A 15,121-nucleotide genomic window follows, 5' to 3' on the forward strand; every position below is an offset into this window, starting at 1 on the left:
GTCATGTTCACTTGAGTGCAAAACAAATTTATCTAATTTTTCATGCCATAGCAGTAGAAGATTAATGTGTCATGGAACCCATTGAACATAATTTGAGATCTGTTCAAGGACTGCTTTACTGAATGAAAGTTGTGAGTATGCAACATTTCTTAAGGTAAGGGCTTCAGAGAATAATGCAACTTCAGATAATAAGCTGAAGTTTTAAATCAATATAATTGAAAGATACCTTTGCCTTTTTTTTCTGACTTTTCTACAAGTATAACAATGTTAGTTAGTATTATTACTATTATTTTCCTATAGTCATCTTATTATTATTTTCCTATCAGTATAGCAATATGGGCTTTAATATTAATGTCCCTTAAGACTGTACCATCCTTCTAATCAGGAATACTCTGTAGTATTCCTCCATGTGGAATAAACTATTTTAACCTCAGCAGTGTTGAAGTACTTTACCCGGTTGGTGAACCTGGTCAAGACCTATGTTTATCAAATGTTTTTAATGGCCAGTGAAGTTCAAATCTAACTAACAGTTCTATGCTTTAACTTTTCATTTCTAAAACACTACAGCAACACTTCACTACAGAGCATGATGACTACTGAAACAAAATTCACCTGCTAGAGTGTTTTTGAAGGTGTCTGAACACTACAAATAGTGCTGGATACTGATGGCTTAGACTGCTGGGTGAGTACCAGGTAAGGATTCATGTTTCATTTTAATAGATGGCCTAGAGAACTCATTATATTTAACTACTAATTTGAGGTCAGAGACAGTTTTGTTTTTTAGGTTGCCCAGAAGTGCTGCAAGACATTGAATGTGATAGATTGGTATTTGGAAATTTGTATTAAACAGTAAGTAAAGGGCAAATTGAAGCAAGGGACCAAACACAAATGCTAGGAAAGGCTTAAGGCATATTTCAGTGAGCCCAGAAAGCTAAACTGAAAATTGACCTCACAGCAAGGAGACAATGGCTAATCTCCTCTTTTAGATTTGTCAGTGAGCCTGCTGAGAATGTGGCCTTGGTTATTCATCATGAGAAAAAAAAGAATATTTCTTTAGAGGATAGTAACAGATCAATATACTGAATAGTAACAGATCTCAAATTATGTTCAATGGGTTCCATGCCCCATTAATCTTCTACTGCTATGGCATGAAGAATTAGATGAATTTGTTTTGCACTCAAGTGAACATGACGGTATAAGGAATTAACTTTCATAAGGAAACACTCTCCCTCCCCCCCCCCAAAAAAAAAAAAAAAAAAAAAAACAGAGGAAATACACATTAATATGCTTTCAGCACTTACATTGCCAACTAAGTATTGCTAACTAAAATATGGTAAAATATTAAAATGACCAATCTTAGCAAACAGAGAAGAGTTTCACCAGTAAAATCAAGCACTCGCTTGCTGCTTGACTGCCCTACAGGTAGTAAGCTGCCATTTCTGAGATATTTCCAGTTATTATTGATTCACTCCTCTTGAACTTCTCTGAGATATACACAAGGAATTAGCAAGCCTGAATTCTTTAAGGCTCCCTGAAATCTGCTTTGAATGTGTACCATGGACATGGAATGAGTCTGCAAGGACTGTCTAGTTTATAGAGGTCAGGAGTTGGTCTTCAGAGAAAACTGGCTGTCCAGACAGCTGCCCCACACGCTGGCAAAAAACACCTGTCTGCTCATTCCCTTTGAAATGGAAAACCTGAAAGACCATCTCCAGGTGCTAGTAAGTCATTCTCAGAGGGCATGACAGTGCTTGTTACCAGCACATAGAGAGCAGTAGCACCTTGGCAAACTGAACTCGGTGGGTGCAGTAATTTCCACTGAGAAGAATAGGTGGGAAGGACAGCCAGCAAGAATTATTCTAATTTAGGTATAGCACTTGAAGTATATGAAAATGTAGTCATATAAAATATATATGTGTGTATGTACAGAAGATTTTGCATAGCTACTGTAAATTTACCTTATGTTGGTATAGCTTTATTGGTATGGAAAACTTCTAAACTGGTATAGTTGTTTTCACTATTTGGCTGAAGGGGCACATTTGCCTAGTGTAGACAACATCACTTAGTATCGCCAAAGGTTGATGAGGGAGGAGGAAGGACTGAGAGGGTGATAATTTTTTCCCTAATATACTGAGAAGACATAACTGAGATGGGAAAATGGCTCTTCTATCTCTCAGGGGGGCTGTGTCATTGTGCCCCCTCAAAAATCCATGGAGAGGAAAAGAGAGATTCCCAAGGATAGTTCATGTCAATCCTCATCTTTCAGGTCTCTTTCTATTGTATCTTACTTATTTTTTTCCCTCATCCACACTTGTCAGTGAGACAATATGGTGCATTTCCAGTCAGACATCTACAAGTAGTTTCTCTAGGATGAAGAATAAATATCCAACTTTTTTTTTTTTTTTTTTTTTTTTTTGAATACTGGGAGGTTTCGGTCAGGTGATTACCCAAAGTATTTTGATGGTAACCACAGATGCCACATATGAGCTGAGTATCCACTTCTCCACATGTTTATCTTAAAAATATGCCAGACCATTTTAGAGCAAAGGTGGAATTCATTAAGTTCAATACTGATATCAGGAAGTTCCTTTTTCCCTATCCACACAGATATTCTCAGAGAGCCAGAGAATTCAACAGTCTCTGTTAAATAACATGCAGTATTTGAATATAAAAGGACAGAAACAGTGAAACAGAAACAAAAATCAAACAAGTTATAGGGCTGACAAATGCAGAATACAAACTAGAAAATAAAGTGACTGATTGAAAAAATCTAGCACCTTCTTTTGCAGATCTGAGTCCTTGCGGGGGACTATCAGCACTTCATAAAAGCAATCCTGTGCTTACAAATCAACTGAATTTCAAAGACAGAGAGAAAAAACATGAATTTAAAGCAATAAGTAGGAAATAGACTTTGTTTTTTTAGTAAAAGCTTCACTAGGAGTATTGTAATTTGTAAGTACAGAGCTCCTTGCAGTCAGAAACTGAGCTCATACTGTAGTAAAGCACATTGTTGACAATCAAGAAGGAGCCAAAACTACTGCATTGGCTACTGTGGTTAAAACTCAAGAGGATTCCTGGCCAAGTATTCAGTTCAGGATTTTTAAGAACTCTGATTGAAAAGCTTTCTTCTGCAAAGGTCTGAAGAAATTAAAAATTCTCRAAAATATGTTAAACCCCAAACTTTTATAGAGAGAATTTTGCTATATGCCTACATAAGTTTCTACTCCCCTCTAAAGTATTGCCTTAGGAGGCTGTTTTTGAAGAGTGATACAACAAGAAATTTGTAGTTTTACATCATTTTGATGTGAAACCAGGTGAGATTTGGCAGATACGAAAATATGAACTTGTAACATTTACAGGTTTTCCGCTTGGCTTTTCCAGAGTTCCCTAGTTTGATAATAAAATTTAAAAATGGAAACCAGTGGAAAGGTTGAAATTGTTCCTGAGTTTTAGCTATATATATATATATATATATATATATATATATATTTAAATTTTCTGTAGGCAACGTTCCTCAGAAAGAGTAATGACCTCTTTTGGAGGGAGAATTATTTTTTCCCTCTGTGATTGTAGAGGACGTTGTTAGGATTTTACATATTCTGGTGGATCTTTTCTATTGTAAATAATAATTTAAAACATAAAGACTCTCAGACTAAGACAGAGTTTGGAAAACTCAGTGATTCACTCAAATCCAGACTGAAATTCTGAGAATATTTGAGGGAGAAATAATTCATTTTCCTTTAGCTGTAGGCTAAAAGTCAAATAGGACTGATGAATCCATTAAGTTATAGCAAATTCATTCTTTCTCCCTCCTTCTTCAGTCTGGACTACTTACAGAACATCTGATTTGGAAAGTAATTGTAAAAATATCAGTAAGTCTACTCCTTGTTTGTTTTCAGATGTCTATTTGCAGTTATGTGAACAAAACACTTCTTATTCTTCTCTCATAAATATATTAGCATAACTTGGAGTTATTAGTTAGATTCTCTTCTGACTTACTATTAGCAGAATAATTGACAAATTGACTGTCTCAGAACATCTATTTATGATAATGTATAAATGATAAACTTCAGTTTTCAAGTTCCAAGTAGTTTTTAAAGCCAGCTATCATGCAATGCTTTAATGTTACCTGTAAACTGTTCAAATAAAGAGATGATGAAGAGATGATAAATGAGATGAACAAGTAGGCAATAAATTGTCTATTGCTCAGAGCAGAATGGTGCTTTAAATTAACTTGATCACTCCCCTTACAATGCTAGTCTGACTCACATCCTGCATTCAGCCTATCCTCTCCCAAAACTAAATGATGTGTGAATATGAATTATTGAAGCTTTTGTATATCGTTTTTTTAATGTTTTTTATGTTTATAATGTAATATACACAAGGCAGTATTATTCTCCAATGTGGAAGGCTAAACTATTTCTGTTCTTTTTATGCTTGTGCAAATAGAGAAAGTAACATCATTAATTACATCATTTTATCATTTCCTTAGACTTATACTCTAGATTCTTCATCAACATTTTGAAAGAACATGTCCAATCCTTTTATGTTCTTCTTGTTTAGCCAGAAGTCATCACTTTAACRATACATGCTTATGAGACAGTGCAAGGAACATCTGAAACATCACATTGAAGATGTACTTTGTTTTCATAACAGGAGAAATCAAAAATATCAAAACCACATCTATCCCCATATCTTTCACATTGTACTCTGCAATTATTGTTACACTACTAGATTTACCTAGTAGGTTTTTTTCCAAAGTTTAAAACAGAGTTTTTATGAGCATATTTTCCTTCTGTGAAAATGCAGTCAAAAATATTATGTCAACTAACTTGAAAGTAAAACTTTCAAATTCTTCAGGACACTGCAGTGTAAACATAGATACAGCCAGAAAATAATTTATATATAGTTCAGCAATTGGTTTCCAGTTGAAATCTTGCGTTTCCATGAGATAAATCCTATCCTGAATAGACGATATCACAGCAAAACAAAAGTGCTTTTGTACATTTTAGGCAGTATCTTCTTTTTAACTTCAACTTCTGTGGTTATTCTCTCAGGAACTTCATATTAGGAGCCAAAGTAATCTTAAATAGAATGATTTTTTCCTCTGAGAAAACTATATGTACAAACTATGGTCTACTTGGTTTGCTTTAAACAGGATGTTGCTACAAGCATTGCATAGCAAAATAGCACAACAAATTGCTTTGTCTACTTTCAGCAACATCTATAGGTCAAAAATCAGTCTAAAAAAGTGAAAAAGAGAGATAAATATATATATATCTATGACTCATTGAAATATGTATAAAACAATGAAGATCAAAACTGCTTGCTCCAATGCAATAAAACAAGCATTTACAGAAATCAAATTCTTCCAATTCTTTACTGAGTCATTGAAACACCAGTGTCAACTTGACACTACAGTGACTCAAAAGCATATCTAATATCTACGAAGTAAGCTTTCACTTCAGCAAGCAGAATCCTCTGAGAGATATTCTGTGTTGCAACAAAGAAGTTTTGAATACATACAGGTATCTGACAGTTACTTTCATTCAGTAGGAGGTAAACGCTAAAATATAGCAAGAAAAGGCAAAGATACAGTCTGTACATTATTTGCATTTCCTTTTGACAATAAATTAGCCTTCAGATATTCAGAACTTGATTCTACTTCCACTGAAAGAACAGTACAACTCTCACTGATTTCAACAGAAGTAAGATCTAAGTCTTAGTAAATGGAAATAAAATGAATTTACATAGAGTAGGAGGGCCACAAAATATATGAAGAACGCAGTCAAGATCAAGGAACAGATCTACAGAAAATATAAACCAGCTTTTTAAACCTTYGAAGGAGGTAGCAGATATACACCAACTAAGAATTTGCCTTTAAAGCACACTGTAGGAGAGAGGGGGAAGCCAACTTCAACAACCAGGATTGCAACCCTGGACTTCAGGAAGGCAGACTTTGTGCTCCTCAGAGACCTAATTGGAAGAATATCATGGGTTAAGGCCCTAGAAGGAAGGGGGGTCCAGGAGAGCTGACTAATAGTCAAACATGACTTCCTCCAAGCTCAAGAGCAGTGCATCCCTATGAGTAAGAAGTGCAGCAAAGGGGGCAGGAGACCTGCATGGGTGAGCAAGGAGCTCTTGGCCAAATTCAGACAGAAGAAGAAAGTACAAAGAATGTGGAAGAGGGGGCAGGGTACTTGGGAGAATTATAGGAATGCAGTCAGAGTATGAAGAGATGCTGCAAGGAAGGCTAAGGCCCAGCTGGAATTGAGTCTGGTAAGAGATGTTAAGGACAACAGGAAGGGCTTCTTCAAACATATCAGGAGCAAGAGGAGGACTAGGGAAAATGTGGGCCTGCTACTGAATGGTGTGGGGGCCTTGGTGACAAGGGATACAGAGAAGGTAGAATTACTGAATGCCTTCTTTGCTTCCGTCTTCACTGCTAAGGGCAGCCCTCAGGAATCCTGTAGCCTGGAGACGAGAGAGAAAGTCTGGATAAAGAAAGACTTTCCTTTGGTTGACGAGGATAGGATTAGAGACCATCTGGGCAAGCTTGACATCCACAAATGCATGGGCCCTGATAGAATGCACCCACGGGTACTGAGGGAGCTGGCGGATATTATTGCCAAGCTGCTCTCCATCATCTTTGAAAGGTCCTGGAGAACTGGAGGGGTGCCTGAGGCCTGGAAGAAAGCCAATGTCACTCCAGTCTTCAAGAAGGGCAAGAAGGAGGACCCGGGCAACTATAGGCGCAGTCAGCCTCACCTCCATCCCTGGAAAGATGATGGAACAGCTCCTCCTGGATGTCATCTCCAGGCATATGGAGGAGAAGAAGGTGATCAGGAGTAGCCARCATGGATTCACCAAGAGGAAATCCTGCTTGACCAATCTGAGAGCCTTCTACGATGGAATGACTGGCTGGGGAGATGAGGRAAGAGCAGTGGATGTTGTGTACCTTGACTTCAGCAAGGCTTTTGATACTGTCTCCCACAACATGCTTCTAGGCAAGCTCAGGAAGTGTGGGTTAGATGAGTGGACGGTGAGGTGGATTGAGAACTGGCTGAAAGGCAGAGCTCAGACGGTCGTCATCAGTGGCGTGGAGTCCAGTTGGAGGCCTGTGGCTAATGGAGTCCCCCAGGGCTCAGTACTGGCTCCCATCCTGTTCAACTTACTCATCAATGACCTGGATGAAGGGATAGAGTGTATCCTCAGCAAGTTTGCTGATGCTACCAAGCTGGGAGGAGCGGCTGACACACCTGAGGGCTGTGCCACCATACAGAGAGACCTGGAGAGGCTGGAGAGCTGGGCAGAGAGGAACTTCATGAGGTTCAAGAAGGGCAAGTGCAGAGTTCTGCACCTAGGGAAAAATAACCCTAGACACCAGTACAAGCTGGGGGATGACCTGCTGGATAGTAGCTCTGCAGRGAARGACCTGGGAGTGCTGATGGACAACAAGTTGACCATGAGGCAGCGATGTGCCCTTGTGGCCAGGAAGGCCAATGGTCTCCTGGGCTGCATTAGGAAGAATGTTGCCAGCAGGTCGAGGTAGCTGATCCTTCCCCTCTACTCAGCCCTGGGGAGGCCTCATCTTGAGTACTGCGTCCAGTTCTGGGCTCCCCAGTACAAGAGAGACATGGAGCTACTGGAGAGAGTCCAGCGTAGGGCTATGAAGATGATCAGAGGGCAGGAGCACCCGCCCTATGAGGAACGGCTGCGAGAGCTGGGCCTCTTCAGCCTGGGGAAGAGGAGACTGAGGGGGGATCTTATCAATGCATACAAGTACCTGAAGGGAGGGTGGCAAGGAGACGGCAACAAACTATTTTCCATTGCCCCGTGTGACAGGACAAGAGGCAATGGGCAAAAACTGAAGCACAGGAAGTTCCGCCTGAATGTGAGGGGGAATTTCTTCACTGTGAGAGTGACAGAGCACTGGAACAGGTTGCCCAGAGAGGTTGTGGAGTCTCCTTCTCTGGAGATCTTCAAGGCCCGCCTGGATGCAACCCTGTCTAACACGCTCTAGGTGACCCTGAGGAGCAGGGAGGTTGGACTAGATGATCTCCGAAGGTTCCTTCCAACCTAACCCATTCTATGATTCTGTGATTCTAGGATTCAGCTCAGCAAAACAATGCTGGGAAATCCTTCTTCAGTGAAGTTAGAAACACTGATTCCAGGAGCAGTGCATCCGGCTCCAGGCACCATATTTAAAGCAATACATGGACAAACTGTAAAGAGTTTGAAAGAGGCTTAGAAAAAGGTTTATAAAAGGTGATAAATGGTTGAAAAAATAATAAACCTCGCTTAGTGTATCAGGAAAAAAAAGTAGAAGGGTATAATTGTCCTTAAATACATGTATGTTTTTTAAAAAGAGAATCACAATAAACTGTTCTTCCTGTATGTTACTGACAGCACAGCAGGCTTCAAATAAAGTTGATTATAAAGAATAACTATGCTATAGATTAGCAAATGCTTTCAGCCTCTCGGGATAGCAAACATATAGGTGACCTGTGCAGCATCCATGCTACTGGAATTTGTTTTCCACTGCTTAGACAAGCAGTTTAAGCCATGGTTTACATATGTATTTGCTTCAGAACAGTAAGATGATTTCCACAGTTTTTCCATAGTCCTCTAAATATAATTTTTTTGTACATCTCAGTATTTTCAAAGCCCAAATAGAGTAATGGAGTGATTAGAATAACTTTGGAGAAACTTTAAGGGTGTCTTACAGTTATAGAAAGGCTAAGCCCAGGCTCCTCCTGCCCACTGCACTGCCCGATACCTCTTCTTGTCCACTACACAATTGCTAAGAAAGCCATTCATTTTCTCCCATGTTTGTTACAATATCGSTCTTGAACCTCTTTGATAGCTCCCTCTGCTCCTGAAGAGCCTGTTGGTGCTTAACTTGACATTGCAATAATGGCCTCTAATTTGAAACTCAATTTGAACTGCAAAGTAGAAATTTGACTTTGCAATGTTGACTAAGTACAAATAATCTGTTTGCCATCTCAGCTATGATTCCTAGCTACACCAGAAAGCAGAAGTCCTCCTTCATGTTCTGGAAAAACTTAGGTATCTGACTGTATGCCTTTATCAGCAGGGTACATTACGGATAAGACTAAGTAGTGAAATCCAAATGGCTCTTCTTGAGTTTGCTAAGGCTGTATTTGGCAGCACTGTTTGCTAGTACAAATCCCATGTAAAGTTTTTGTACTGCCTATAGTAAATCTGCTGTCCCTCAGACAGCTGTGATTTACAAGCTGCACCATAAAGCTTCCCGACCAGCTCCTCAGTCAGTGTAAGTTGTCATTGGTCCCTGTATCTGCTGACTGCTGCTTTACACCACATGAAGAAACTGTGTCTTCAAAAAAATGCTTATTATTTGCATTGTCTTTATAAAAGTAGCATTTGTATATGGGTAGATAGAGTGGGGAAATTAGTGTGGGAGGAATTAGAAACTTTCAGACTATGTACATAGAGAGAAACAAGACAGGCCAAGCTGCCCACACTTAATACAAAAAAGAAAAAAATAGCTTTTTCTTACGGCTTGAGATTTGCTATTTCAGTTTCCCTACTCCCACTTTCTTTCTTGCCAACCTTAGATTATATCAGAGATCAAAAGATTTAGAGGACTTTTGTGATGAGGATGGGGAAATATTTTTTGATTTCTCAATCAGAAATAGGGACAGCAAGATTCATTCTCATAATAGTTGCCACGTTGATTGAACAAGTTCTTTAGCAGATTTTTAAGGCAACTCATTACTGCCTAGTTTCTTGATTTATGATTTTTTTTAATGTTAAGTAGAATAAGATCGYGAGCAAGATTTGAGAGTAATCCCTAAGAAGTATTTAATTCCCTAATATATTTGTTTGGAGCAATCTATATGAAAGCATTAATTTCCCAACATATTTGTATGTTTTCTCTTTTGTTGTCACTTGAAATCCTTCTTCTGCTTGAAGATTTTTTCCTAGGCAAAATAAGTGTATTCTTATTGTGCATTTAAGTGTAGACATTATATGTACGTGATCATTTTACGGGAATTAATTCCCCAATATTGCAAATATATGAATACACAAAATATCTCACTCACGTATATAAGTGAGAAAGGTATACACACAATACACACACGCACACACATAAGTTAAAAATAATTCCAAGTAGTTATGATTAGACCTTGCAAATAATTTTGGTTTGCTATCCAAAGGACCAAAGCATATTATCTTATTTACAATATAACATATGCTAACGTGACTGACTTGAAAAGAGTGAACTAAAGCTAGAGTTTTCCCTGTGACTCTAGAATAACCTCATATTTTTGGCTCATGAAAGCTGTCGCTTCTATTTTAAAGAGATTTTTCAGTGCTTTCCTACCTCTTCAACCCTGAACTTCACAGCTCATGACTGCCACCTCGTGGAAATAACTGTGTGTTCGTTAATTCTTAACAGAAAAGTAGAGAAAATTGATCATTAAATCAAATATCTGTTCTGTAGCGATTTCTAGCAGTTCAATGGAACTATATTAGACCAAATAGAAATTAAAAGTCCTAGGATTCATCTATGTACCATGAAATGGACAAAACTCTCATAAATTTCCTAWTTTTTGCCAATATCATCAAAACATCTTGTTGTGATAAGGGAACACCTACAAGACAATAAGGTACTTGAAAAACTAAAGGAGAGGGAATAATCTATTTTGACACTAAAAATGAATTTTTTTAAAAAAATTAACCTGTCAAAATTTTGTCAAAGTTGAACAAATTTCAAATAATAAAAATCAAATTTTTAACAAACTGAATTTTATGTTTCTTTTTCTCTCAATAAGTCTCAACTTGTGCTAAGAATATATAAGGCTGTTAACATTAACAGAACATCTTTTATCAGGTCAGCATTTCAAAATGTGCCATATTTCAGGTCACATTAAGATATCTTTCAAAAGTGAGAGATTTGCAAAAAAAAGAAGAGGAAAATGATCTTCCTTGTTGATGCTTCTAAAATATCATGGTCGTAAGTATTCTTAGATCGCACAGATAGCAGAGAGAGAACATTCTCGTGCTTATTTCAAGGTCAGTTGTCCCAGTCTAATGGATTGGTTGTCTCCTCACATGATGCAAGAGCTACTCTATCCAATATAAGGCATACAGTCATTCTCTTCTGTATTGTATGAAGTGCTGCTATGCTTTATATAACATTTCAGATGTACTGACATGTATTGCAGCTTAACAGAGTTTGTGTGTTAGGATAGTGCTCAGTGTGATTTTCTTTTGCAGTAAAAAGCTGCTACTCTTTGGCAATAACATAACCACTTCTTTGGCTGTCTCTCAATGAGAAATATTAAGGAGTAGTTTTCTATTAGGAATAGGAACACAGTCATAAATCTGCTATATTATGCTCCTAAGGCACACTAGACTCTTTGGACATAACCCTTTTTTTTTTTTTTTTTTTTTTTTTTTAACGACACTACATTTCCTATCTTATCAGGATGCCTCTAAGCACAAACACATTGCTCATTTTCATACCTGAAATGGGATACTCAAGTCCTGTAAGAGGATTTTCAGGTGCCTTCTGAAACAACAGAACAGTTTCATCCACTTTGACTTTGAAGACATCCCAGTAAAGGAAGTTTCAGTCTTTCCACTGAAACGTCCTTAAGCTCCAACTAAATAAAGAAAAAATAAGTTTAACAAAAGTTAAGGGCCTCCCAAAAATTAAAAAAGTCCTTGTTTAGGTTCTGGTCTGCTGCAAGAATCGTCAGATTTGATAGTAGAAAAAAGAAATGCTGGGACACAAGTCATCAGCCAGCTGCAATGTTAGTGCAGTTGTGGAAGAGAAGCAATCCAGGCAATTTCCTGTCTTCAGATAGTGGCATCAGTTCTCCATCTGAATAACTACAAGATAGTTTCAGACAAAGATAAAAGGTTTAATGCCAGACAATAACATTTTAGAAACAGAAGGATAAATACTCATTCCCACGCTGATCTGCAAGTTTCTGGATTCACATCCTGCAAATGGATCCAACGATGCAAACACTCAAATTTTTAAGTGTAGGTGATGCTTTGTGTGTGTAAAAAAACAACATATGCTGTAGTAGGAAATTTACTGAATGTTATTTCTCTTCTTTGACCTCTGCAACTGGATCAGAATAAAGGTTCCACAAAGTAGCTTTTGAAATAGCTGAAGTAGCTTTTGAAAATTCAGAAACAGAAACATCTAGGAATGAATAGAGAATCAAGCTTGACACAGCTTATCTGCATGTAAGAGCACTTACTAGGGGATACAGGAATTCTGGATTCTYTGTAGGGAAAACACTGGGCAGAAATACCGAGGAAGCTACTGGGAATGTGTCGTTTTGAGAAAGGTCAAAGATAAGACAAAATATCAAGTAGAAAAAGCAACAATAGGCTAGGTGTCCCTAATACATTTCTGAGTCTTGACTTACACCCTTTGGTATCTGTTTCTTTGGTCCTGAATGGAACCACGCAGAAATTAGTAGTTCCCCATTGCACTGGATTGTTTTTCTTGTTTGAAGAGAAAAACTTTCTTCTTGTGTACTGTGATAAAGACATGTTTTCTATGTGTATTTAATAGCAAGATATGAAAAAGGAGGAAGGAGGAACTAGAATTTTATTCTCTGATTTATATTCTTATCTTCACAAGCTTCCCTTATAGTTGCTTCTGTTTGGCATACTGAACATGTATATATTCAATGAGCAAAATCTCCATTTTTTCATTAATCTCCATTATTTTTCATTGTGACCTCCAAACGTCTCTGAAAACTTGAAGGAAATGGTAATATTCATCACCAGAAAAGGAAAGAGACCATTGTTCTCTACTTACGCACAAAACAGGAGATCTTTTTCTGCAACTTTTTCCATCTTGACCACTCAATTACCAGTAACTGTGGTAGTTATGGCACAACATATTGGAAATAGCTGTCCAAAATCCAAATGACTCAAATACATAACTAATAAAAGAGTCAGCTTAGAGACTCCAAGTTAGACAGGCACTCAGAAATCATCTGTTCAAGGGTACCAGGATATATATTTTTGCTACAGCTGAAAATTTTTTCACTGACTATTCACTGTTACTGTCAAAGACTGGGATATTTCTTTATCAGTAAATCACTATCATACAACTGCTTGGTAAACTCTTGAATGCAAGTGTACTTTGATATGGCCCACAACTAAGTTGACAAGTCGCAAGTAAGATGTTTGAAGAAAAAGTAGAGTGAATGGTGTTAAAGATTAGACTTGCAAATATCAGAGTACAAGATGTCAGTCTAGTCATGTTAAAACATCCGCTTAGAATAGCTCACACAGTAACTGTAGCATATTATAGACAAGAATCATGAATATGCAATCAGAAAACAGTTTCAGAGTTTGATCACCTTCTCCGTCAATTTCAGTGGTCACTTTCTGTGATGTCACCTTATTTTGACAGTGATTATACCTCCACATGATGTATTGCATCCAGTTGTTTAAAAACAGAACGATATCTTATACTTTCACTATAAGAGTAGGACATTTTGCAGAATTACAGAATCACAGAATGGGTTAGGTTGGAAGGGACCTTCGGAGATCATCTAGTCCAACCTTCCTGCTCCTCAGGGTCACCTAGAGCGTGTTAGACAGGGTTGCATCCAGGCGGGCCTTGAAGATCTCCAGAGAAGGAGACTCCACAACCTCTCTGGGCAACCTGTTCCAGTGCTCTGTCACTCTCACAGTGAAGAAATTCCCCCTCACATTCAGGCGGAACTTCCTGTGCTTCAGTTTTTGCCCATTGCCTCTTGTCCTGTCACACGGGGCAATGGAAAATAGTTTGTTGCCGTCTCCTTGCCACCCTCCCTTCAGGTACTTGTATGCATTGATAAGATCCCCCCTCAGTCTCCTCTTCCCCAGGCTGAAGAGGCCCAGCTCTCGCAGCCGTTCCTCATAGGGCGGGTGCTCCTGCCCTCTGATCATCTTCATAGCCCTACGCTGGACTCTCTCCAGTAGCTCCATGTCTCTCTTGTCCTGGGGGTCATAGGGGCTGCTGTGGGGGTTATAGGCACTAATCAGCTGACTTGGCTTGTCATCAGGAGAGGTTTTTTCCTTCATGGAGGCTCAGAGAGGATGTCGTGGAGAGACAGACAAGGCTTGTTTGTTCCTCTGACTATTACCCTCTGCTGCTCTTCCATGTGGGCACCAATGATACAGCCATGGCAGCTTGGGAAGTATCACACAGGACTACTGAGTTCTCAGGTGATGCTCCGACGTATGCAGGCTCAGTTCTGCCAGTGGTAGRGAAGGATGTGAGGAGGAGTTAACTCATCCTGAAAGTCAACAATTGGCTGCACAGCTGGTGTTAGAAATAGGATTATGCTTTCTGTAACCATAGGACCCTGTTTGAAGATCAGTATCTGCTTAGGAGAGATAGGATCTACCTCACTAAGCAGGGAAAAGGTTTCTTTGCCAGTAACCTGGCCAACCTGCTAAGGAGGGCTTTAAACTAGCAACAACAGATGAGGGAGAGAGAGGAGAGAGTTACACGGAACAATCAACAAAATAGGGCTTAGGTCGGGGAACATCGAGAATCTGTACGCAGGCAAAGTTTAAACAGAAATAATTACTTGCAAGACAACACTATGGGGACACCTGTTGACACCTTTTAGGAAATCAGCACACCTGAGTGCTTCTCCAAAGTGCTGGTACACAAAGGCACGCAGCATGGGGAAAAAAAAAGAAGAATTAGAGATCATGACCTTCTATAATGGAATGAGAGGATGGACAGATAAAGGGAGAGCAGCACATGGTTTCCTTGACTTCAGGAAGACTTTATCACTGTCTTAGGTAATATCCTCATAGGCAAGCTGAGTAAGGACAAGTTACGTGAGACAAGTTATATGAGCAGACAGTGAGCTGGACTGAAAACTGGTGAAGACGGATGCACCCAGAGAACTGTGATCAATGTCACACAGTCTAGTTGGAGGCCAGTAACTAGYGGTGTACCTCAGGGGTCAGTAATGTTAAACTCATCAATTCATCAATGACCTGGATGAAGGGACAGGGTGTCTCCTCAGCAAGTTTGCTGAGGATATAAAACTGGAAGGAGTGGTTGATACACCAAAGGGCTATGCTGCCATTCACA

The sequence above is a fragment of the Rhea americana genome, unplaced genomic scaffold (genome assembly GCF_003343005.1).
Source record: "Rhea americana isolate MKP2758 unplaced genomic scaffold, rheAme1 scaffold_417, whole genome shotgun sequence".
Lineage (NCBI taxonomy): Eukaryota > Metazoa > Chordata > Aves > Rheiformes > Rheidae > Rhea > Rhea americana.